This window comes from Lactuca saligna, chromosome 8 (assembly GCF_052625555.1).
Source record: "Lactuca saligna cultivar CGN05327 chromosome 8, ASM5262555v1, whole genome shotgun sequence".
NCBI classification, from domain to species: Eukaryota; Viridiplantae; Streptophyta; class Magnoliopsida; order Asterales; family Asteraceae; genus Lactuca; species Lactuca saligna.
Window position 1 is genome coordinate 214,005,574 of NC_136424.1, and position 11,938 is coordinate 214,017,511.

Below are 11,938 nucleotides of genomic sequence, written 5' to 3' on the forward strand. Positions count from 1 at the left end.
CCTCGGCCATATTTCGGAAATTTGTCACTTTTAGCCCATTTTTGATATTTTTAACATTTTGAGCCCGTTTTTCGTGAGTTTAAAGCGAGATTTTCTCCATAAATTATATTTTAACATAATAAACTCTAAATATTCATAATTTAAACATATTTTTATGAAAATCATTATCTAAATAATAAAGATCTAATGGGGGATTTATTTAAGGTGGAGTGTTGACTTTGCCTTAACTTATGTCACAAGCAACCACCCCATACCCACTCTATGACCAGCCATACCTCCCCACCTTACCTATGTCACTTCAATGTCCCTTACACTCAAATTACACTCACTCCCACGTTTTTTTTTGAGCTGGAACAAACACCACTCTCCTCCTTTTCTCTCATTGTTCTCATTCCACTAAGTAACAAACACCACTTTTCTCTCAAACTCTTTCTACACAAATTTCGAGATTCAAGGCTGATTTCCAGTGTTCTTCCACTCTTAGTATGTAAAAATTCATCCTCCGTATTATTATTTCACTTCATTCTACTCAAATCTTTGATTTCTTACACAAACTCCATAACTATAATGTTAGATTCTCGAAAATCTTCAAGGCATCTCCAAGTGTTCTTGGATTAAACACTTCCATTATTCAACAATCATCTACTGAAATCACTTAAGGTGAGTTCATACCCCTATATTTTCATGTTTTCTCAAGTTTTCAGGGGGGGAATACAAGCTAAAACACTAAGAACATAACTAAAATTTTCTAACAGCCTTCATCAGAAAAGTTCAACTCCATTCACGGACTGTTTTGGGAATCTTAAACATTTTTGTTTTCAAAACTGTACAAGTTTCAAATAGTTCACGTTCTTAGCTTTAAAATGGCTACTTGCACATCTCCATACGATTTTTCTACAATTTATGGTGATTTTTACAAAACTGCCTATCATTTCAAACAACAATCCGGACCAGTCTGTGATTTTGGACTTATTCACCCAGGTTGGAGGTCATTAAAAATCGTGATAAAAATTATGAGTAAACTAGACACATTTTGTGAACTCTCAGAATTTACGGATCTAGTTTTTGACTTCGTATGATTTTTCCATGATTTTTCCAAAACAGGGCAGAATGGCTAAAGTTAGCCAACAACATGTAAATATCATAACACTTTGTATTATGTTGAGCAAAGTGTATAATCATGAGTTCTAATTATTGAATGTGTTTCCTTGTTAGTTTGTCATCATGAACTGAAACTAAGTAATTCATAATAAATATTATTCATTCATTTAGAACGCGTATATTAAACTATAAAAAGTATAGTTTGATAAATTCATAACACTAATACATATCTATAAAAGAGTTCATACATATTACATACATTTTAGATAAACTATAATAGGTATAGTTTATGATACATCACTCAACACACTCGTACAAAAAGGGTACATTCATACAAGAAAGATTTATATTCACACACATTTTCACGTAAACTTGTTAACCTATGTTGTGAGACTCTCTCTCTCCCCGTACGTCCGAGTGCGGGATATAATTCCTGGTAGTTATAATCAGAATCTCCTTGAGGGAGAACGTGATACTTGTATATATATCTATATTGGGTTTGACACCCCACACCTTGCTGCTAGCTACAGTGGGACCTGCAGGTCTACGGGTGACAAATGTCATTTCATTTTCACGACGTCTGAGAAACGTTGTGGCAGGTTCACGTAGTCACAGTATGATTATAGCGACTCACCTAGGGAGATAACAATTCATAAAGTTTATGGGATTTCGTAAAACCGAAGTAGGTTTTAGGTTGATTTAAAAATTTACCTTCCATATCATTTCAAACTCACGACATTTCTACTAAGTAAGGATGATTTCTTATACATTTTGGTATTTGGTTATAAGGCTACATTATACGGATTTTAAGGAAAATATCGGATTTTTCTTAAACAAACGCGACATTTATATGTGAAGGACTTCTACTAAGTTTTATAATAAAAGCTTATGAACTCACCAACCTTTGTGTTGACACTTTTCAAACAACTTGTATTCTCAGGAAAACACTAACAAGGTAATCAAGTGCTTTTGAGGATGGGACGTTAAGGCGTCAAACTTTTCATATTTTGTCAACATATTGTAATTGATTTCGAATCATGTAATTCATACAAGTGATGTAACTTTTTCAATTATATATATGTTGGTTGTGTTTGCTTAAATTACTATTGAAATTGTGGTTATGATACTATACATGAAGTCGTCCACCCCCGGACGTTTCCGCCATCCTTGGTTTGGGGGTGTGACAGATTGGGATTAGAGCGCGGTTTATAGTGAATTAAGTATGTCAAACCACATAAGATATAAAAACTATAAACACATTTGGGACTAAAAGTCTCTGATTCTTAAAATGCTTTAACGAGTTGTACTTTTAGAAAACAAATAATTTCTTGTTTTAAAGTATACTTACATGCATTCTATACTAGCATGGTGTCATATCTTAGGAGAACATAAATTGAAAGAGGAAGAGTCGAACATTATTAGTACGCCTTAGCATGTGTAATCAGTTCTGGGAGGGATATAGCCTGATCAACTATATCCGTCAAAGAAGTAACTTACGCACACTAAGGAATAGTCGTAATGAGCGACAAATCTGATAACCTAATTACACTCCATAACGAACACGCTAAGAACCAAATATAAACATTTAAAAATACTATAGGAGTATTTGTACGTTTCTATAGCGCCTGATTATTATTTTCCGATATGTGCTTCTTAACCCCGTTTCTCGTGCAGACGACATGGCAGGATTTCATATACCCGGGGACCCCTATTTTCCCAATCAGGGAAACGCAGGATGGATCGATGACGAGCCCGAGGAGGATCCCGAAGAGGATCCCGAGGAGGATCCCGAAGAGGATCCCGAAGAGGAGCCCGAGGAGGAAAACGAACAAGAAGAAGAAGAGGAAGACGACCAAGAAGAAGAGGAAGACGAAGAGGAAGAAGAGGAAGGTGATGAGATAGTCATGTTTGGGAACGAAGCGGAGGAACCACCAGAAGTATTCAACCCTCCCTACATCGCGAGGGTACCCGTGCACCGTTTTGGATACAACGGACCTGAACCCCCTTGGGTAACAACGATCGAAAGATGGAGCCGACAACAACGCCAGCGGTCACCATATGGATACCAACGAGGTTACTATGATCTCACTCATGATGGACCGGCTGACAGAGCTCTCCCCGTCACGATACAACAAATAGCAAGTATGGATGATCGTGGTTGGACGACGACCGATCAGGTCCGGGAGTTAAGCGCCATCGTACAATCTACTACTAATCGCAACGGAGACCTGGAACGAGACTCCCACCACAGAGACCAACTCATTCAAGACCTTCTCGCAGCTCAAGCAGAAACAAGAGAGTATTGGGAAAGATACATGGCACTCGAAGAGAGAATGGTTGTAGCCGAACGCAGATTGGCGGAACTACAGGGCGCATCGACATCATCGCAGCCTCCATCAAAGAAGGGTCGCAGTGATTAGAACTCGTTACTATTCTCACGTCTTGGTAGTAAAATTTTATGAGTACGCGTTGGTGCTACTCTTTGTATGTAGGTCGACCCTGCGACTATGTGATTACACTATTCAAAGGGCTTTTGTAATGCCAAAACTATCTTTTGTAACGATGTAATGTAGACCCTTATGAGGTCAAACTTTTCCCTCTAAACGTTATGTACTAAAAGTTATCAATGAAATTTGGCATGTGTTTTATTTATTGAATGTTTGGCACTATACATCATAACCTGATCACACAAACAGTTTACGAATAATAAAGTTTTGATAAAATACAAGAGGGATGAAACCAGTAACACTCGACTCGTTATCACTATTGAAGTCTTACCGACTGGTCATTTTTTTTATGACAGAACCATGCCACCAAGGAAAAGACCAAGGCCTTCCAAAAACACAGTGCCGCCTCCACCACCACCTCCGCAGTTTGATCCTGCGATGTTCCAGGCTGCAGTAATGGCAGCCGTGGCGGCAACAATGTCGCAAATGGGAACCAATGGTTCTGGATCCGGAGCTACCAATTCCATTCATGGGGACAGCACGGGGCATACGAGGGAGTGCTCTTACAAAGACTTCACGAATGGCAAACCCGACCCTTTCAATGGAAGCGGGGGCGTCATCACGCTGGTGCAATGGTTCGAAAGGACCGAGGCAGTTTTCGAAATCTGCGCTTGTCCCGAAGCGAGCAAGGTCAAGTATGCGGCATTCACTTTCACTGGAAAAGCACTTACTTGGTGGAATGGCCGAGTTAAATCACTTACTCCTGCAGTAGCTAACGCAATCAGCTGGGAGGATTTGAAAGCCTTAATGTTAAAGGAATACTGCCCGAGGGGCGAAATACAAAAACTTGAAGAAGAACTTTGGAACCTCAGAATGACAGGCACTGATCTTGAAACTTATATTGCCCGTTTCAACGACCTAGCACTTCTCTGTCGAACAATGGTCACTCCAGAAGAGAAGAAGGTGGAACGATATCTCTGGGGGCTGTCATCTCAAATTCAAGATAGTGTATTGGCCTCAAAACCCACTACCTTTGAAAGTGCCAAGGAATTGGCACAACAACTCATAGATCACAGGGCTAGCCGTGGTACCATGATAACCACCACCGACCGAACAAAAGGAGGAAACAATAAGAGGAAGTTTTGGGGCAATAAAAAGAAACAACCAATGCAGGACCCCGCGAAAAAGCAACAGATTGTTGCTGTCCGTGCCGCCACTACTGCTGTCACTTCAGCGCCGCCGAAACAGCACACGGGAACTCTTCCCAAGTGCAACAAGTGTAACTACCACCATAACGGTGCTTGTCGAGAGTTACACTGCAATAACTGCAACAAGAAGGGACACACCGCACGATTCTGTAGAGCGACTACCCAACCCGCCGCACAAGTCGCTATGACCGCCAACACCGGAGCAAGCCAAACCTGCTATGGATGTGGTGAAACGGGGCACTTCAGGAGGAACTTCCCCAAGGCACAAGCCCCTAATACTGGGGGTGTAGGGAGAGTCCTAACTTTAGGGCAGGGAGAAGCAGTCAAGGATCCCTCTGTGGTTACTGGTACGTTCCTCCTCAATAACTCTTATGCATGCGTACTTTTCGATAGTGGGGCAGAAAGAAGTTTCATAAGTCACCAATTCAAACATATACTTAAGCAAAATTCTCAACCACTAGAAGATTCTTACATCGTAGAAATGGCAAATGGAAAGGTTGAGCGCGCTAATGATATTTACATAGGGTGTACTCTCACTCTAGACAACCAATTGTTCAAAATTGACCTTATGCCGGTCACCTTAAAAAGTTTCGACATAATCATTGGTATGGATTGGTTAAGCCTTCATCGTGCCGACATTCTATGTTACGAAAGGGCCGTCCGCCTCAATCTGCCGAATGGCAACATTCTCACCGTTTATGGCAATAAACCTAGTGCGAACCTACAAATCATCTCTTGTGTTAAAACCCAAAAGTACCTCCGAAAGCAATACCATGCTTTCTTAGCCCACATCGTAGACAAGAAATAAGAGGTGAAGGACATCAAAGAAATTCCAGAAGTATGCAACTTCCCTGATGTATTCCCAGACGATCTGCCAGGTGTACCACTCGCACGACAAGTCAAATTTCGGATCGACTTGATCCTAGGAGCTACCCCCGTCGCCAGGGCTCCATATCGCTTATCACCGGCAGAAATGCAAGAACTATCCAGCCAGTTGAATGAACTATTGAGCAAAGGGTTCATCAGGCCAAGCTTCTCGCCCTGGGGAGCACCAGTCTTATTTGTAAAGAAGAAGGATGGGTCCTTTCGCATGTGCATAGACTACCGAGAACTAAACAAACTCACTATCAAGAACCGTTATCCCCTACCCCGAATCGATGACCTCTTCGACCAGCTCCAAGGAGCCAGCTACTTTTCAAAAATTGACCTGAGGTCGGGCTATCATCAACTACGAGTTCAGGAAGAAGATATCCCCAAGACGGCATTCAGAACTCGCTATGGGCACTATGAATTTGTAGTGATGCCATTCGGGTTAACAAACACGCCTGCAGTGTTCATGGATTTGATGAATCGAGTGTGTCGACCCTTCTTGTATAAATTCGTCATCGTATTCATCGACGATATCTCGGTCTACTCGAGGAGCGAAGAAGAGCACAGACAACACCTACAACTAGTTCTGGAGATTTTAAGAACCGAGAAGCTTTACGCCAAATTCTCAAAGTGTGAATTTTGGCTCCGTGAAGTAGGATTCCTTGGCCACGTAGTAAGCAAGGAAGGAATACATGTGTACCCCTCAAAGATCAAAGCAATCGACGATTGGTCAACACCTGCAACGCCAACAGAAATCCGACAGTTTTTAGGACTCGCAGGCTACTATCGGAGATTCATACAAAACTTCTCCAAGATCGCTAAGCCTCTCACCACCTTGACTCAGAAAGGTGTGGTGTTTGAATGGGAAGATAAACAAGAAGCCGCCTTCCAGACACTAAAGCAAGCCCTATGCAGCGCACCAGTCTTGTCTCTTCCAGAAGGAGCCGATGATTTTGTGGTGTATTGCGATGCTTCGAATCAAGGCCTCGGCTGTGTGCTCATGCAAAGGGGAAAAGTCATCGCTTATGCATCAAGGCAACTGAAGACACATGAAGTTAATTATACAACCCACGACCTTGAACTGGGAGCGGTGGTGTTCGCCCTGAAGATCTGGAGGCACTACCTCTACGGCACCAAGTGCACCATCTTCACTGATCATAAAAGTCTTCAGCACATTCTCAATCAGAAAGAACTTAACATGCGCCAAAGAAGATGGGTGGAATTACTGAATGACTACGAATGTGAAATTCGCTACCACCCGGGCAAGGCCAATCTAGTAGCCGATGCCTTAAGCAGGAAAGAATACTCGGGTCGCCGAGTAAAATCCCTAGCTATGACCATCCGCTCCCAACTGGCCACCCAGATCAAGGATGCCCAATTAGAAGCCTTGAAACCAGAAAACGTGGCAAGCGAAGCACTAAGGGGGATGGACAAGAACTTGGAAGTCAAAGGGGATGGAACTCGTTATCTCATGAATCGAATCTGGACACCGAAGTTCGGTGGGTACCGAGATGTTGTAATGAACGAGGCCCACAAGACTCGATACTCCATTCACCCTGGGTCAGATAAGATGTATCTAGACCTCAAAAAGTTATACTGGTGGCCAAACATGAAGGCTAAAATTGCTACTTATGTGAGCAAGTGCCTCACTTGCGCCAAGGTCAAGGTGGAATATCAGAAGCCATCAGGACTACTTCAACAACCGGATATACCCGAGTGGAAGTGGGAGCGAATAACCATGGACTTCATAACCAAACTGCCTAAGACATCAGGTGGGATGGATACCATATGGGTGGTTGTGGACAGATTGACCAAGGTTTGCGCACTTTTTGCCAATAAAGGAAACAGACAAGATGGAGAAGTTAACCAGGACGTACATTAAAGAGATCGTGCGACTTCATGGTGTACCAACATCCATTTTCTCTGATCGAGATAGTAGATTCACCTCGCGATTCTGGTAGTCCCTACAGAAGTCTCTGGGAACTAGGCTTGACATGATTACGGCCTACCATCCACAAACTGGCGGACAAAGCGAGAGAACCATCCAGACATTGGAAGACATGCTGAGAGCCTGTGTGATAGATTTTGGTAAGGCATGGGATACCCATCTGCCGCTTATCGAATTCTCTTATAATAACAACTATCACACTAGCATTGGAGTCGCTCCATTCGAAGCTCTCTACGGTCGCAAGTGTAGATCACCACTGTGTTGGGCCGAAGTTGGGGATACTCAGCTAGCCAGAGGGCAAGTCCCTGATAGCACCCTTACTGGGCCTGAAATCATAAGGGAAACCACAGAAAAGATCATTCAAATTCGGGAAAGACTGAAAGCGTCTCGTGATCGACAAAAGAGTTACACGGATAAGCGACGCAAACCTTTAGAATTCCAGGTCGGAGACCGGGTACTACTAAAAGTTTCCCCCTGGAAGGGGATGATACGTTTCGGTAAACGAGGGAAACTAAACCCAAGGTACATCGGTCCGTTCGAAATCCTTGCTAGGATTGGTCCTGTGGCGTACAAACTCCGACTACCACAAGAACTTAGTAATGTACACCCTACCTTCCACGTATCCAACTTAAAGAAGTGTCTGTCCGACGAGAGACTCGTAATACCGCTCGAAGAAATCGAAGTTAATGAAAATCTCCACTTTGTGGAGGAACCCGTCGAGATCATGGATCGAGAGATCAAGAGAAAAAAACAAAGTCGCATTCCCATAGTGAAGGTTCGTTGGAACGCGAAACGAGGGCCTGAGTTTACCTGGGAACGTGAAGATCAAATGAAACAAAAGCATCCACATCTTTTCCCAAACCCTTGAAGTCCCAGCCGAATTTAAATTTCGGGACGAAATTCCCTCTAATGGGGGGATGATGTGACAATCGTCAATCTTGAGTCAAGTCAAGTCATCAAGTCTAGCCGGTCAACTCGATTAAACCTTGTGTATTAGGGTTTGTGTTATGTTCATACTGTATAACATGCTATATTAATGGGAAAACATCACTTGAGAAAAGTCTTGTGTTAAAATTTCCGAAGCCCTAGTGCTAATCAATGAACTAAACTGATAAAAACCATGTTCCATACTCATGGGGAGTGTGTGGGATCCTTAATCATGACTTAACGGGGCTCAAGAAACTTGGATAGCGGAGCCAAACACTCACAAATACCACACTTGAAATCTCTCTCAAATATCTCTTTGTATGAGAAATCTCTCCAAGAATGTCAAATCTCTCCCAAATCTCTCCAAGTATGTGAAAACTCTCTCAAATATCTCTTTGTATGAGAAATCTCTCCAAGAATGTCAAATCTCTCCCAAATCCCTCCAAGTATGTGAAATCTCTCTCAAATATCCCTTTGTATGAGAAATCTCTCCAAGAATGTCAAATCTCTCCCAAATCCCTCCAAGCATGTGAAATCTCTCTCAAATATCTCTTTGTATGAGAAATCTCACCAAGAATGTCAAATCTCTCCCAAATCTCTTCAAGTATGTGAAATCTCTCTCAAATATCTCTTTGTATGAGAAATCTCTCCAAGAATGTCAAATCTCTCCTAAATCTCTCCAAGTAGGTAAAATCTCTCCCAAATCTCTCTCAAAAGTTTCCCGTAACTCTTTGGAATCATTCGGGTCATACCGACCCTTAACCGGGTCAAAAACGGCTTAAAACGGGGCGAAAACGAGAAAAATAGGTTTTAGGAACCGAAACCGGGAAGAGAGGCCTCTTAGGACCAGAACCGAGCCTCTGGTGGCTGAGGCATGCGAGACCGAGCCTCGGTCTCTGCCTCTCTCGGTCTCTCTTCTGGTCGCTCGGTCTCTGCCTCTCTCGGTCTCTTCTGGTCGCTCGGTCTCTGCCTCTTTCGGTCTTGGTCTCTTCTGGTCACTCGGTCTCTGCCTCTCTCGGTCTCTTCTGGTCGCTCGGTCTCTGCTCCGCCTCTCTGTCTATTCCCTCCTCTCGGTCTCTGCTCCTTCTCTCATCTCTGTCTCTTCGCGCCCCTCTGTTCTCTCCTCCCCCCTCTCGGTTCCTACCCTCTCTCTTCTCCCCTCTCAGTTTCTACCCTTCCTCCTCTCGGTTTCAGCATCAGAAGGCCGAACCTCGGCCATATTTCGGAAATTTGTCACTTTTAGCCCATTTTTGATATTTTTAACATTTTGAGCCCGTTTTTCGTGATTTTAAAGCGGGATTTTCTCCAGAAATTATATTTTAACATAATAAACTCTAAATGTTCATAATTTAAACATATTTTTATGAAAATCATTATCTAAATAATAAAGATCTAATGGGGGATTTATTTAAGGTGGAGTGTTGACTTTGCCTTAACTTATGACACAAGCAACCACCCCATACCCACTCTATGACCAGCCATACCTCCCCACCTTACCTATGTCACTTCAATGTCCCTTACACTCAAATTACACTCACTCCCACATTTTTTTTGAGCTGGAACAAACACCCACTCTCCTCATTTTCTCTCATTGCTCTCATTCCACTAAGTAACAAACACCACTTTTCTCTCAAACTCTTTCTACACAAATTTCGAGATTCAAGGCTGATTTCAAGTGTTCTTCCACTCTTAGTAAGTAAAAATTCATCCTCCCTATTATTATTTCACTTCATTCTACTCAAATCTTTGATTTCTTACACAAACTCCATAACTATAATGTTAGATTCTCGAAAATCTTCAAGGCATCTCCAAGTGTTCTTGGATTAAACACTTCCATTCTTCAACAATCATCTACTGAAATCACTTAAGGTGAGTTCATACCCCTACATTTTCATGTTTTCTCAAGTTTTCAGGGGGGGAATACAAGCTAAAATACTAAGAACATAACTAAAATTTTCTAACAGCCTTCATCAGAAAAGTTCAACTCCATTCACGGACTGTTTTGGGCATCTTAAACATTTTTGTTTTCAAAACTGTACAATTTGAAAATAGTTCACGTTCTTAGCTTTAAAATGGCTACTTGCACATCTCCATACGATTTTTCTACAATTTATGGTGATTTTTACAAAACTGCCTATCATTTCAAACAACAATCCGGACCAGTCTGTGATTCTGGACTTATTCACCCAGGTTGGAGGTCATTAAAAATCGTGATAAAAATTATGAGTAAACTAGACACATTTTTTGAACTCTCAGAATTTACGGATCTAGTTTTTGACTTCGTATGATTTTTCCATGATTTTTCCAAAACAGGGCAAAATGGCTAAAGTTAGCCAACAGCATGTAAATATCATAACACTTTGTATTATGTTGAGCAAAGTGTATAATCATGAGTTCTAATTATTGAATGTGTTTCCTTGTTAGTTTGTCATCATGAACTGAAACTAAGTAATTCATAATAAATATTATTCATTCATTTAGAACGCGTATATTAAACTATAAAAAGTATAGTTTGATAAATTCATAACACTAATACATATCTATAAAAGAGTTCATACATATTACATACATTTTAGATAAACTATAATAGGTATAGTTTATGATACATCACTCAACACACTCGTACAAAAAGGGTACATTCATACAAGAAAGATTTATATTCACACACATTTTCACGTAAACTTGTTAACCTATGTTGTGAGACTCTCTCTCTCCCCGTACGTCCGAGTGCAGGATATAATTCCTGGTAGTTATAATCAGAATCTCCTTGAGGGAGAACGTGATACTTGTATATATATCTATATTGGGTTTGACACCCCACACCTTGCTGCTAGCTACAGTGGGACCTGCAGGTCTACGGGTGACAAATGTCATTTCATTTTCACGACGCCTGAGAAACGTTGTGGCAGGTTCACGTAGTCACAGTATGATTATAGCGACTCACCTAGGGAGATAACAATTCATAAGGTTTACGGGATTTCGTAAAACCGAAGTAGGTTTTAGGTTGATTTAAAAATTTACCTTCCATATCATTTCAAACTCACGACATTTCTACTAAGTAAGGATGATTTCTTATACATTTTGGTCTTTGGTTATAAGGCTACATTATACGGATTTTAAGGAAAATATCGGATTTTTCTGAAACAAACGCGACATTTATATGTGAAGGACTTCTACTAAGTTTTATAATAAAAGCTTATGAACTCACCAACCTTTGTGTTGACACTTTTCAAACAACTTGTATTCTCAGGAAAACACTAACCAGGTAATCAAGTGCTTTTGAGGATGGGACGTTAAGGCGTCAAACTTTTCATATTTTGTCAACATATTGTAATTGATTTCGAATCATGTAATTTATACAAGTGATGTAACTTTTTTTCAATTATATATATGTTGAAATTGTGGTTATGATACTATACATGAAGTCCTCCACCTCC